Consider the following 14,979-nt stretch of genomic DNA (forward strand, 5'->3'; position numbering starts at 1 on the left):
AACAAAAAATGTGCTTTGACGGGCACTAAATAACTTTCCCAGCTACAACAGTACAGCGGTAACGAGAGATTTAGAGGGATTTAAATTTGAGGCCTAGTATTTAGGCGCTGGGTCACCGGTATGGATTTAGTGACAGAATTAGACTTGGAAATGCACAGAAGCGTGTGTGTGAAGTTATTCTGAATGACCCTATGTGCACCTTCAATATTATATACCCTTTTAGGGATAGATTTCAAATAGCTCTGATATAGCAGAAACCACTAAATTATGAAATTGCTAAATTGGGAATTGTACTTCAACCCAGAACAAAAAATGTGCTTTGACGGACACTAAATATCTTGCCCAGCAACAACAGTACAGTGGTGGGTAACGAGAGATTTAGAGGGATTTAAATTTGAGGCCTAGTATTTAGGCGCTGGGTCACCGGTATGGATTTAGTGACAGAATTAGACTTGGAAATGCACAGAAGCGTGTGTGTGAAGTTATTCTGAATGACCCTATGTGCACCTTCAATATTATATACCCTTTTAGGGATAGATTTCAAATAGCTCTGATATAGCAGAAACCACTAAATTATGAAATTGCTAAATTGGGAATTGTACTTCAACCCAGAACAAAAAATGTGCTTTGACGGACACTAAATATCTTGCCCAGCAACAACAGTACAGTGGTGGGTAACGAGAGATTTAGAGGGATTTAAATTTGAGGCCTAGTATTTAGGCGCTGGGTCACCGGTATGGATTTAGTGACAGAATTAGACTTGGAAATGCACAGAAGCGTGTGTGTGAAGTTATTCTGAATGACCCTATGTGCACCTTCAATATTATATACCCTTTTAGGGATAGATTTCAAATAGCTCTGATATAGCAGAAACCACTAAATTATGAAATTGCTAAATTGGGAATTGTACTTCAACCCAGAACAAAAAATGTGCTTTGACGGACACTAAATATCTTGCCCAGCAACAACAGTACAGCGGTGGGTAACGAGAGATTTAGAGGGATTTAAATTTGAGGCCTAGTATTTAGGCGCTGGGTGACAGGTATGGGTTTAGTGACAGAATTAGACTTGGAAATACACAGTAGCGGGTGTGTGTGAAGTTATTCTGAATGACCCAATGTGCACCTTCAATATTATATACCCTTTTTGGGATAGATTTCAAATAGCTCTGATATAGCAGGAACCACTAAATTATGAAATTGCTAAATTGGGAATTGTATTTCAACCCAGAACAAGAAATGTGCTTGAACGGACACTAAATAACTCGCCCAGCTACAGCACTAGGGACAGATTTAGCTGGATATAAATTTGAGGCCTAGTATTTAGGCGCTGGGTGACCGGTATGGATTTAGTGACAGAATTAGACTGGGATATGGCCAAAAAATGAACAGACTATTGCTGGTTAAATGCACTTGGTGTGACAGCTTCACCCTGATGTAGGCTTTAGCCAAAAAACAACCACACCATTGAGGGTTAAATGCACTTGGTGACAGGCGCAGCTTGCCCCTGATTTTGTATATGGCCAAAAAATGAACAGACTATTGCTGGTTAAATGCACTTGGTGTGACAGCTTCACCCTGATGTAGGCTTTAGCCAAAAAACAACCACACCATTGAGGGTTAAATGCACTTGGTGACAGGCGCAGCTTGCCCCTGATTTTGTATATGGCCAAAAAATGAACAGACTATTGCTGGTTAAATGCACTTGGTGTGACAGCTTCACCCTGATGTAGGCTTTAGCCAAAAAACAACCACACCATTGAGGGTTAAATGCACTTGGTGACAGGCGCAGCTTGCCCCTGATTTTGTATATGGCCAAAAAATGAACAGACTATTGCTGGTTAAATGCACTTGGTGTGACAGCTTCACCCTGATGTAGGCTTTAGCCAAAAAACAACCACACCATTGAGGGTTAAATGCACTTGGTGACAGGCGCAGCTTGCCCCTGATTTTGTATATGGCCAAAAAATGAACAGACTATTGCTGGTTAAATGCACTTGGTGTGACAGCTTCACCCTGATGTAGGCTTTAGCCAAAAAACAACCACACCATTGAGGGTTAAATGCACTTGGTCGCAGCTTGTGCTGGCGCACCACAAGACACAAAATGGCCGCCGATCACCCCAGAAAAATGAGACTGACAAACGGTCTGTGCAGCCTAAAAACAGTGAGCAATTGAGGATCAGCAGCTCAATGATCCACAGCTGCAGATCGATCAGTTAATCAAGTCCTTTGGAGGAGTTAATCTGCCTAATCTCGCCCTACTGTCGCAGCCGCAACCTCTCCCTACGCTAATCAGAGCAGAGTGACGGGCGGCGCTATGTGACTCCAGCTTAAATAGAGGCTGGGTCACATGGTGCTCTGGCCAATCACAGCCATGCCAATAGTAGGCATGGCTGTGATGGCCTCTTGGGGCAAGTAGTATGACGCTTGTTGATTGGCTGCTTTGCAGCCTTTCAAAAAGCGCCAAGAAAGCGTCACAAAAGCGCGAAGAAAGCGACGAACACCGAACCCGAACCCGGACTTTTACGAAAATGTCCGGGTTCGGGTCCGTGTCACGGACACCCCAAAATTCGGTACGAACCCGAACTATACAGTTCGAGTTCGCTCATCCCTATTCCTGAGCCCATTCTGTGATTTCCTTTACAGTAGCATTCCTGTTTGTGCTGCAGTGTCGTTTAAGGGCCCGGAGATCACGGGCATCCAGTATGGTTTTGCGGCCTTGACCCTTACACACAGAGATTGTTCCAGATTCTCTGAATCTTCGGATGATGTTATGCACAGTTGATGATGATAGATGCAAAGTCTTTGCAATTTTTCGCTGGGTAACACCTTTCTGATATTGCTCCACTATCTTTCTGCGCAACATTGTGGGAATTGGTGATCCTCTACCCATCTTGGCTTCTGAGAGACACTGCCACTCTGAGAAGCTCTTTTTATACCCAATCATGTTTCCAATTGACCTAATTAGTGTTAATTGGTCTTCCAGCTCTTCGTTATGCTCAAATTTACTTTTTCCAGCCTCTTATTGCTACTTGTCCCAACTTTTTTGGGATTTGTTGACACCGTGAAATTTTTAATCAACGTATTTTTCCTTTAAAATGATACATTTACTCGGATTAAACGTTTGATCTGTCATCTACGTTCTATTACAAATAAAATATTGACATTTGCCATCTCCACATCATTGCATTCAGTTTTTATTCACAATTTGTTTACTGTCCCAACTTTTTTGGAATCCGGTTTGTATATGGTATACCTTTCCACACATACACAGAAAGACCCATTAATAATTTACAGTGCTGCCCATAATTATTCATACCCCTGGCAAATTTTGACCTAAAGTTACTTTTATTCAACCAGCAAGTAATTTTTTCACAGGAAATGACATGGGTGTCTCCCAAAAGATAATAAGACGGTGTACAAGAGGCATTATTGTGGAAAAAAAAAATAATTTCTCAGTTTTTATTTACATTTGAGCAAACTTGCTGGTTGAATAAAAGTAACTTTAAGTCAAAATTTGCCAGGGGTATGAATAATTACGGGCAGCACTGTATAACACTGTATGTCATTACTTAATTTTTGAAATTTTTTGAAGATGAGTGGAAAGACCATGAGGTACATTTGGCTACGTCGCATGTGTGATAATGGCTGATATAAGGTATATATTTCTTTTGAGTATTACAACATGCCTCTGTTATAGGAAAGCCTACAGTCATTGTGATTAGTGTTGGGCGCGAATATTCGAATTGCGAATATTAATCGCGAATATCAGCACTTCAAGAATTCGTGAATATTTAGAATATACTGATATAATTTCGAATATTATAGATTTTTTTTTCATCAATAACCTCCCTGATTGCTTGTGGGCCAATGAGAAGACAGCAATGTCTTTGTCTGAGCTTAGGAACAATAGGAAAGTTGCCTACCCCTTACTATATAAGAACCTCCGCAGCAGCCATTTTCTACAGTTTTTTTAAGTTCTGAGAGAGAGCAGTGCCATTGCTGTGCTCTGTGCTTTCCACACTACATTAGATAGATAGTTAGATAGCTTACATATAAAATACAGATAGTTAGTGGGAGATAGTCAGTGTAGTTTATATCCTGATATAGTGCAGCTGTTGCAGTGCAGTGTTAGGTAGTGTGATAGGTTCTGCTGTCCATACATACATGCAGACCTACTAAAATGTGAAGTTTCACGTATTCCGCCAAAATATTCGCATCATTAGTGCCGATTAGTGCAAGCGCGAATATATTGGAACACTCTTACTGCATATAAAGCCATTTTTTAATGTTCTGCCGTGCCAACCATTTTCTCCAGTCTCAGGAAATGTCTAGCAGCTTGGAAAATGTAGAAAAAGTGACCCACACCGATTTTTCGCAATCAAGAAAATAATCTCGAATTTGCGAATATATGACAAATATTTGACCAAATATTCGTGAAATATCGCAAATTTGAATATAGCACCTGCCGCTCATCACTAATTGTGATGTTGCTATATATGCATATAATCAAAGTTTTAGAAAGTAAAACATAGGTTGTAAATATCTGATTCCCTTTGGGGGGATGGAACTGGGAGGAACTAGGAGAAAGTTTTGAGTCTGAATTAGGACCGTTCTAACTGGAGACAACAAGACATTAACATCTAAGCTTCAACCACACGTCTGGGCTATATTGATATTTTCCTATAACTCTTGCCACAAACTTCAAAAAGATGTATCTTCTTTAATAAATATTCAACATTTTGATAAGAAACCTTAGTTCTGCTACTGCAATTGATAAGAAGAGAAATTACAGAAATCAATATTTTATATCTGGAAAACCTGGTCATACCAAAAGAGGGACAAATAGCTCAAAAAGAAGGTTCCAGCTTCAGTAAGTTGCAGAATGTGGAATCTGGAGGAATACAGGTACCAGTCTTGCTGAGACGTGCCGAGGTCAGGAACCCATATTTTGGGGTCATCTAATTCTAATTGTATTGTTAGTAAGAATATCTTACAATTGAAGCTATTGTGCAGTAAGTCAAGGTGGATTTAGATGGGCTGACTGAGCGGCCGATTGTTGGGAAGGAATCGTTACTTCCCGACAATCGAGTACATTAAGGCTACATGCACACAATCAGGATTGCGTGCAGATTTTCCGCATTTTCCGGATTTGCGTGCGGAAAATCCGCACCGTAGGTCATGTACATTGCATTCTATGAGATTTTGAAATTGTCAATGCACATGATGCAGATTTTTTTCTGCGCGGATTTTGACCTGCAGTGCGGATTTTAAAATCCACAGCATGTCAATTTATTTTATTTTTCCTGACCGAATTTTCTTCATTCACTTAGTGAAATCCGCATGCGGAAAATCCGCACGCAAATCTGCATGCAAATCCGCACCAATTAATGCGTATTGACCGCACAGATTTGCCTGCGAACACCTGCGGATTCTCCGCACATGAATCCTGAACGTGTGCATGTACCCTTAGATGGCCAGATGATTAGGAACGATCGTACGCAGGAACGGTCATTTCTGATAACCTGGACGATTATTGGTGCGTCTAAATTCACCTGCATAATCTGATCTAGAGAAATTGAGAAAATAGATTGTCAACGGTTTTTGGTTAGTAAAGAGAAGGAAATACTAAGAAATATTGCACATTTGTTGAAAGTGTTTCCTAATTGTGGGCGAGCTCGGCCAAGCGATAATTGTAGTCCTGTGTGTAAGACAGATACTGTGACTAGTAAGGAAGCAATTATGAACTTTAGTAGCTACAAGGATGAAGTTATTAACCAAAGTAAAGAAGACAGTTATAGACCCCAATGGGTCCGTGGAAAAATCGGAAAATGCACCGTTTGGCAGCAGCATCCGTGATCCGTGTTTCCTGGCCGTGAAAAAAATATGACCTGTCCTATTTTTTTCACGGCCAACGGTTCACGGACCCAATTCAAGTCAATGGGTCCGTGAAAAAACACGGATGCACACAAGATTGTCATCCGTGTCCGTGATCCGTGTCCGTGATCCGTGTCCGTTTTTTCCTATTATTTCAATGGCAAACTTGACTTAGATTTTTTTTTCATTTTTCATGTCCGTGGATCCTCCAAAAATCAAGGAAGACCCACGGACGAAAAAACGGTCACGGATCACGGACCTACGGACCCCGTTTTTGCGGACCTTAAAAAAAAACGGTCGTGTGCATGAGGCCTTAGGGATGGAATGATGGAAAACAGATTTCTGTCATCTCTGCTGATGCTGACCCCGCAGAAAGTCTAGTCTAGTTTTCATTTAAAGTTGCAATGCAGAACAAGCAAACAAATTCCTAGATGTGATACAAACATCCATTTGGGCAGGAATTCTGGGATTTTTCTGAAAGTTATGCAAATAAATTGGACTTCCTGTAAATTTTCTTGGAACCTAGCACTGAAACAGGCTAGTGATGAGTCAAATGAGTGATTACATGATAATGTTGAAAGCTTAATCTGGTGTACTGCAACTGACAGCATGCCCGGGTATGAAAAAAATAAAAAAAATAACAATTGGCAGAAACAAATCCACATTCTGATTTATTTCAATGTTTCTATGGACATGAAAAGCTGTAATTGAAAATGTCAAAACCAAACAGAGGATTAAGATGTTTGCCAGTAAATGTACACTCTTAGGACTCATGTGTGCTGGCTGTGGTCATATTGCGGCCCGCATATGGCAGGTCCGCAATACACAGGCACTGGCCCTGTGCATCCCGCATCAAGGATCGCGGACCCATTCACTTGAATGGCTCCGCAATTCGGGAGATGCGGAACGGATGCACGGATCGGAAGCCCACGGAAGCACTACAGAGTGCTTCTGTGGGTTTACTGTACGTGCCTCCACACTGCAAAAAAGTAGTGCATGCACTACTTTTTTGCGGTGCGGACCGTCGGATGCAGATCGCGGACCCCATTCAAGTGAATGGGTTCGCGATCCGCATGCTGCTGCCCCACGGTTGGTGCCCGTGCATTGCGGACATCAATTTGCTGTCCGCAGCATGGGCTCGGCCAGCACACAGTTGTGTGAATGAGCCCTTATACTGTATTATTCACTCTTAGGGCTCATGCACACAACTGCATCCATTTTGTGGCCTGCAAATCACGGATACGCAAAACACGGATCCCGCACAAGTCCATGCTGCCATTTTTTTTCACACTCCTCTACAAATGTCCTATCCTTGTCGGCAAAACGGATAAGAATTTGATCTAAAAAATGACGTCTTAAAAAAATGACATTTACAAAATGATGCCAACATAAAGTAGACATTGGAAATGTAAAGTAATAACTATTTTATGAGGTATCATTATCTGCCTCAAAAGCAGATAAATAAAAATGTTGCATTTTTCTAAATTTTCTGGAAATTTGTGATTTTTAGGTATAACATATTGACTCAAATTTATCACTGACATGAAGTACAATATGTCACCAAAAAACAATCTCAGAATGGCTGGGATAAATAAAATATTATTACTAGGGATGAGCGAATCGACTTCGGATGAAGGTATTATGTGAAGTCTCGCGAGACTTTGCAAAGTAATAACTTTGCTTCATCGGAGCCAATACAATCTAATACTGTACGGAGCTCCTGCTCCATACAGTATTAGGCTACTTTCACACTTGCGGCAGGACGGATCCGACAGGCTGTTCACCATGTTGGATCCGTCCTGCGGCTATTTCGCTGTGCCGCCGGACCGCCGCTCCGTCCCCATTATCTATAATGGGGACGGGGCGGAGCTCCGGCACAGCACGGCAGTGCACGGCGAAAGTCGCCGGACTAAAAAGCCTGACATGCAGTAATTTTAGGATGGATCCAACATGGTGAACAACCTGTCGGATCCGTCCTGCCGCAAGTGTGAAAGTACCCTTAGAACGAAGTTTTATGCGAATCGACTTCGGATGTTTCATCCGAAGTCGATTCGCTCATCCCTAGTTATTACCATATAAAGTTACACATGTCCGATTTGCAAAAATAGGTCTGAGATTTAAGGTGAAAAGTGGCTCGGGCCTGAAGGGGTTAATAAATATAGGTTTAAAAATAAATAAAAAAATTACAGAAATGAATTGCAAAATTCTGCCATTAATACAACCCAAACTGCTTAACGTAGAGACTTCGGAATGGTCCAAAATACCTTCAACCAGAATCCAGACTCTCATTGGAACCTACAGGAAGCGTTTAGAGGCTGTAATTTCTGCAAAAGGAGGATCTACTAAATATTGATTTCATTTATTTTTTGTGGTGCCCAAATTTATGCACCTGCCTAATTTTGTTTAAACAATTATAGCACACTTTCTGTAAATCCAATAAACTTCATTTCACTTCTCAAATATCACTGTGTGTGTCTCCTATATGATATATTTAACTGACATTTTTCATCATAACAGCCAACGATTTATACAGGAAAATCATGACGATTAACAAGGTCGCCCAAACTTTCGCATCCCACTGTATATATTTGAGGGAAAAGATGCAGTAAAACTTGTAGTTTTTACATTTATATCTTTGTTTTTTTCACTTCCTATGAAGAGCTATTGGTACAGGGGGGTGGGGGGTGTTATCTGTAACTGACAGCTATCTCTAATGTACAGTCGTGGCCAAAAGTTTTGAGAATGACACAAATATTAGTTTTCACAAAGTTTGCTGCTAAACTGCTGCTAGATCTTTGCTTCAGTTGTTTCTGTGATGTAGTGAAATATAATTACACGCACTTCATACGTTTCAAAGGCTTTTATTGACAATTACCTGACATTTATGCAAAGAGTCAGTATTTGCAGTGTTGGCCCTTCTTTTTCAGGACCTCTGCAATTCGACTGCGCATGCTCTCAATCAACTTCTGGGCCAATTCCTGACTGATAGCAACCCATTCTTTCATAATCACTTCTTGGAGTTTGTCAGAATTAGTGGGTTTTTGTTTGTCCACCCGCCTCTTGAGGATTGACCACAAGTTCTCAATGGGATTAAGATCTGGGGAGTTTCCAGGCCATGGACCCAAAATGTCAACGCTTTGGTCCCCGAGCCTCTTAGTTATCACTTTCTTCACCAAACAGTTGTTGGATTGTTGGAAGAAGTTGCTGTTGGAGGGTGTTTTATTCATGGCTGTGTTTTTGGGCAAAATTGTGAGTGAGCCCACTCCCTTGGATGAGAAGCAACCCCACACATGAATGGTCTCAGGATGCTTTACTGTTGGCATGACACAGGACTGATGGTAGCGCTCACCTTTTCTTCTCCGGACAAGCCTTTTTCCTGATTACCCAAGCAATCGGAAAGAGGCTTCATCAGAGAATATGACTTTGCCCCAGTCCTCAGCAGTCCATTCACCATATTTTCTGCAGAAGATCAATCTGTCCCTGATGTTTTTTTTTGGAGAGAAGTGGCTTCTTTGCTGCCCTTCTTGACACCAGGCCATCTTCCAAAAGTCTTTGCCTCACTGTGCGTGCAGATGCGCTCACACCTGCCTGCTGCTATTCCTGAGCAAGCTCTGCACTGGTGGCACTCCGATCCCGCATCTGAATCCTCTTTAGGAGACGCTCCTGGCACTTGCTGGACTTTCTTGGACGCCCTGAAGCCTTCTTAACAAGAATTGAACCTCTTTCCTTGAAGTTCTTGATGATCCTATAATCTGTTGATTGAGGTGCAATCTTAGTAGCCACAATATCCTTGCCTGTGAAGTAATTTTTATGCAACGCAATGATGGCTGCACGCGTTTCTTTGCAGGTCACCATGGTTAACAATGGAAGAACAATGATTTCAAGCATCACCCTCCTTTTAACAGGTCAAGTCTGCCATTTTGACCCAATCAGCCTGACATAATGATCTCCAGCCTTGTGCTCGTCAACATTCTTACCTGAGTTAACAAGACGATTACTGAAATGATCTCAGCAGGTCCTTTAATGACAGCAATGAAATGCAGTGGAATTTTTTTTTTGGGATTAAGTTAATTTTCATGGCAAAGAAGGACTATGCAATACATCTGATCACTCTTCATAACATTCTGGAGTATATGCAAATTGCTATTATAAAAACATAAGCAGCAACTTTTCCAATTTCCAATATTTATGTAATTCTCAAAACTTTTGGCTACGACTGTATACTTATACACACAATGCTGTCAATCACTGATAACTCCTCCTCTCTGTACCTATAGCTGTTCACAGGAAGTAGAAAAAGCAAAGATATAAATGTATAAATTACAAGTTTTACTAAATCTTTTCCCATTAACAAAATATATATACAGATGTAGCTAAGCTAAAAATGACTCTGACTCTGATAACACATGTCACAGTGGTATCTCGTGCCATCTTGTAACAAAAGCCTTTGAAATACATTGAAAATGAGGCCATATCTTTTGCCAGTTTCATTTAATGTATTAGCCCCACTATCAATAGGAGGATATGTTTTAACGTGCATAAGAGCTGCGCATCTATGCTGCTTCACAATTTGATGCTTTTGAATATGTTCGACTTTTTCCATTTTGATATATCTGGGTACATGTTGATACATACTTATGCATTCTGGCTATACACCCTATATATCGTGTCTGCGCCTTAGCTGCGTTACTCAGTGACACTTGTGAGTCTTTATTGTACTAGGTTGCCCCTCCCCACTGGTGACACATGACCTAGATGGGGAGCGGTACCTGCTTTATCGGTTTATGAATCCTGATGGCACCCTGTCCAGCGGATACGTTCTGTATCTAGCGACAATATATGGGCCGCGATTTTCATTCCCCCATGTAATCGCGCTAAGCGCTATATATGCCAGGAAGGGCTAGAATCATTACGGCATCGGCTGGTCAGAGGGCGGAGCCATTGAGCCCGCCCTTATTTCTGATTGGAGATGTTACCGGCATACCCTTCCTGAGAGGCGGGGCCTCGGCCATATGAACTCGGCGTTCTATCGGCCGCGCGCGGCCACTACAGCGCCAATAGCCATAGCACACCACCGTGCGGCTTATTCTGTCTTGACACAAGCGTAAAAATCAGCTCCTGAAGATACGTGACAACCACAAGTCACGTGGAAACGCGTGGAGCTGCTGCTAATCACTAGGACACGGCTCTCTAGGCAGGACTGCACTAGATGCAATATCCCTGAGTGTGCATGTGATGTATGGATGGAGCCAAAATACACTGGCTATAGTTGTGTGAATGGAGCCAAAATATACTGGCTTTGAGTGACTGTAAAGAACCAATACTGGCTGCAGATATATGGTTGTGACCTGGGTACTGGGCGCAGGCTACACATTAAATTGGCCTGAACTCTGCACCCACATTAGAGTGTATTCTAGTCCATTGAGACTTCACTCTGACAGAGGCAGTGCGATCAATTGTATATAGCGACCTATGCACTAGGTGGTACAACCACATCTGTATATACATCTTACAGTATCATGTGTAACACACACACCCTGTATCCATTCACACTGGTTACCGTGTCCTTTACTCAGACTTGCTTATCCACAGCAACTACCAGCCAGCAAGTTGAGTTCTAGCCCAGTCCCTCTACTGTGCAGAGGAGCTATTTGCTACCCTTCTCTGTACAGGTTCTGAGACTGGTTGCCTGATGGTCACAGACTGTGACATATAGGCTCTTTGCCCCCTTTTAAACAGACTTTAAATAAAGGTTTTGTTTTTTTATTTTTAACGTTCATCAGGCTGTGATACTATTAATAATCTAGAACGTTTACCTACTCATCTATCCTACGTGTGAATTAGCTAATATAGTGCTATAATCTTTTTTTTTTTATAGTTGTAATTTTTTTCCAATCTGGACTTCAGATGAGAAAAAATGACAACTATTAGACAAAGAAGATTATAGCACTATATTAGCTAAATTGCTCTATATTAGTTTTTTTCCCGAATATTCGCTATATTGCTATATATTCATTATTTTGAATATTCGTAATATTGTAAAACAAGAATATACAGCAAATTATAATATTACGAAAATTCGCATTACGAAAAGTGTCATGAAAATTTGAAAAAAAAAACGAATATAGAGCAATTTAGCTAATATAGTGCTATAATCTTCTTTGTCTAATAGTTGTAATTTTTTTCTCTTCTGAACTTCAGATTGGAAAAAAATTACAACTATAAAAAAAATGATTATAGCACTATATTAGCTAAATTGTTCTACATTTGTTTAGTTTTTTTGAATATTCGCTATATTGCTATATATTCTTGTTTTAGAATATTACGAATATTCTAAAAAACTAATATATTCATTTTTTTTAGAATATTCGTCTTTTTTTTTCTGTACAGTTGTTCCACTTTGGCATACTCCTCCCCGACAAGCGTCCCCGTCACCATGGGAACTCCTGGGGGTTAGACTATACCATTGGATCTGAGTTTTCAAGATCTCTTTGATTCGCATTACGAAAATTCGCATTACGAAAATTCGCATTACGAAAATCCGCAATCAACACTACTCCTAAAGTCAAAGATATTGCAGCCTTCTCATTGGCCCACAAGCTAGAAGCAGGGAGCGATCTGGTGTACTGATTAAAAAAAATCTTGAATATTCAAAATTACGAATATATCACTATATTCTAAATATTTGCGAATTCTCGAAGTGCCGATATTCGCAATAAAAATTAGCAATTCGAATATTCGTGATCAACACTAATAGCCATCACCTGTGATGTCATAGCCCTATATAAAGCCTCATCTCTCCAGGAACTGAGCATAGGAAGAGATGTGACATAGGGACAGTGCAGGGACAGTGTAGGCAGATTGTAGGGATAGTTTTCAGACACTGTAAGGAGAGCATAGGGAGAATGCAGGGACAGTGCAAGCTCTGTCTAATCTCCCTGTGCATCTTGTTCCACTGCTGTGCCATTCATTATTAATCTGTTCTTTTAAACATAGACTTTCTGTGTATCAGACTCAGCACCAATAGGCGGTCTAATATATAAGCATGTTTATATAGATCATCTGATGCGTCATTTATACTTAATCTATTCTATTATACATAGCCTCTTTCACACAAGCGTGTCCGGATAAGGTCCAGATGCAATGCGGCAAACCCGTGCGAGTAGGTACGCAATTGTAGTCAGTTTTGACTGCAATTGCGTTCCGTTGTTCAGTTTTTATTGCGCGGGTGCAATGCGTTTTGCACGCGCGTGATAAAAAACTGAATGTGGTACCCAGACCCGAACTTCTTCACAGAAGTTCAGGTTTGGGTTCAAGGTTGTGTAGATTGTATTATTTCCCCTTATAACATGGTTATAAGGGAAAATAATAGCATTCTGAATACAGAATGCTAAGGAAAATAGGGCTGGAGGGGTTAAAAAAATACTAATAATAATTTAACTCACCTTAATCCACTTGTCTGCGCAGTCGGCATCTCTTCTGTCTTCATCTGTGAGGAATAGGACCTTTGATGACGTCACTGCGTTCATCACATGATCCATCACATGTGGGGCCTGCGTTGCATGAAAAACAAACAAAATAGAGCTTGCTGCGATTTTCACGCAACGCACAAGTGATACGTAAACATCACCGCTCATGTGAACAGCCCCATAGAAATGAATGGGTCCGGATTCAGTGCGGGTGCAATGCGTTCAACTCACGCATTGCACCGGCGCGGAAAACTCGCCCATGTGAAAGGGGCCTTACTTTGTATCAGACTTAGTCTCAACAGGTGGTCTAATATATAGACGCGTTTACCAGTTCTGCTGGCCCATTAATAATTAATCTGTTCTGTTATACATAGACTTACTGTGCATTAGGCCCCATGCACACGGCCGTGTTTCACAGCCGTGTGCGGGCCGTGGAACCGCGGCCTGGATCCCCCCTGAGAGCAGGAGCGCACGGCGTCACTGGTTGCTATGACGCCGTGCGCTCCCTGCTGCCGGCACAGTACAGTAATACACTGGTATAGATCATACCAGTGTATTACTGTATTGCGGCGGCAGCAGGGAGCGCACGGCGTCATAGCAACCAGTGACGCCGTGCGCTCCTGCTCTCAGGAGGGATCCAGGCCGCGGTTCCACGGCCCGCACACGGCTGTGAAACACGGCCGTGTGCATAGGGCCTTAGACTGAGTCTCAACAGGCGGTCTAATATATAGGCACGTTTATCTAGTGCACCATTCATACTTTATTCATACTGATTCAGTTACTGTACACTATGGCCCTCAAAAGGAATGAGCAGTGGCAAAAATGTTGCTGTAGCCGGCACAAATAGCAGCAGAAGAAGGGGTGGTGGTAGCAGCCACAGCAACAGGCCAGAGCTGCTACTTTCCTGCTCATGCTCATGTTTCGACCAACAATCCAGCTGTACTGGAATGGTTATATAATGTAAATGGAGAGCTCACCAGAATAGAGCCCGACGCGCTACCATCCAATAGCTGTCAAAATTAGTATAATATGTATTTTTTTCAGTTTCTAGATTTAAATATAGAAAAAAAAGATGTAGTACATATCAGAAATCTGTAACGAAAAATAGTTTTGTTTTAAATACCAGTTGCCACCTGTCTCTTTGGTTGTTGAATGTGCCGTACAGTCAGTTCCACCATCTAAAACGTAACTGCACAAGCAGCGACCAATTTGAGATAGAGGCAGAGTCTATGAAAATGCAATTTATGGAAAAACAATATCCAATAACCTTATTGGATAACGCATTAAATAAGGTAAAAGATTTAGATAGACATACATTTTTTTAAGATAAAGAAACAAGTAATAAGCAAATAGAAGATACATTTAAACTAATATTGCCTTTCAACACTGAATATAAAAAAATATCTTCTGTTATTAACAAACACTGGCATATGTTACAAAATGACAAAATATTAGCAGCTGTATTGCCAGCTAAACCACCAATTGTATACACAAGAGCCCCAAATTAGGGACTACAAATAGCCCCCACCATAAGAAAACAGAAAGAAAAGTCCATAGTTACTCCATGGACAGCCTTGTAAGTTTTCTATAGGTGTGGTGTTTGTAGTAACTGCACAGCAACAACATTTCCTA

Source organism: Bufo gargarizans, chromosome 9 (assembly GCF_014858855.1).
Source record: "Bufo gargarizans isolate SCDJY-AF-19 chromosome 9, ASM1485885v1, whole genome shotgun sequence".
NCBI lineage: Eukaryota > Metazoa > Chordata > Amphibia > Anura > Bufonidae > Bufo > Bufo gargarizans.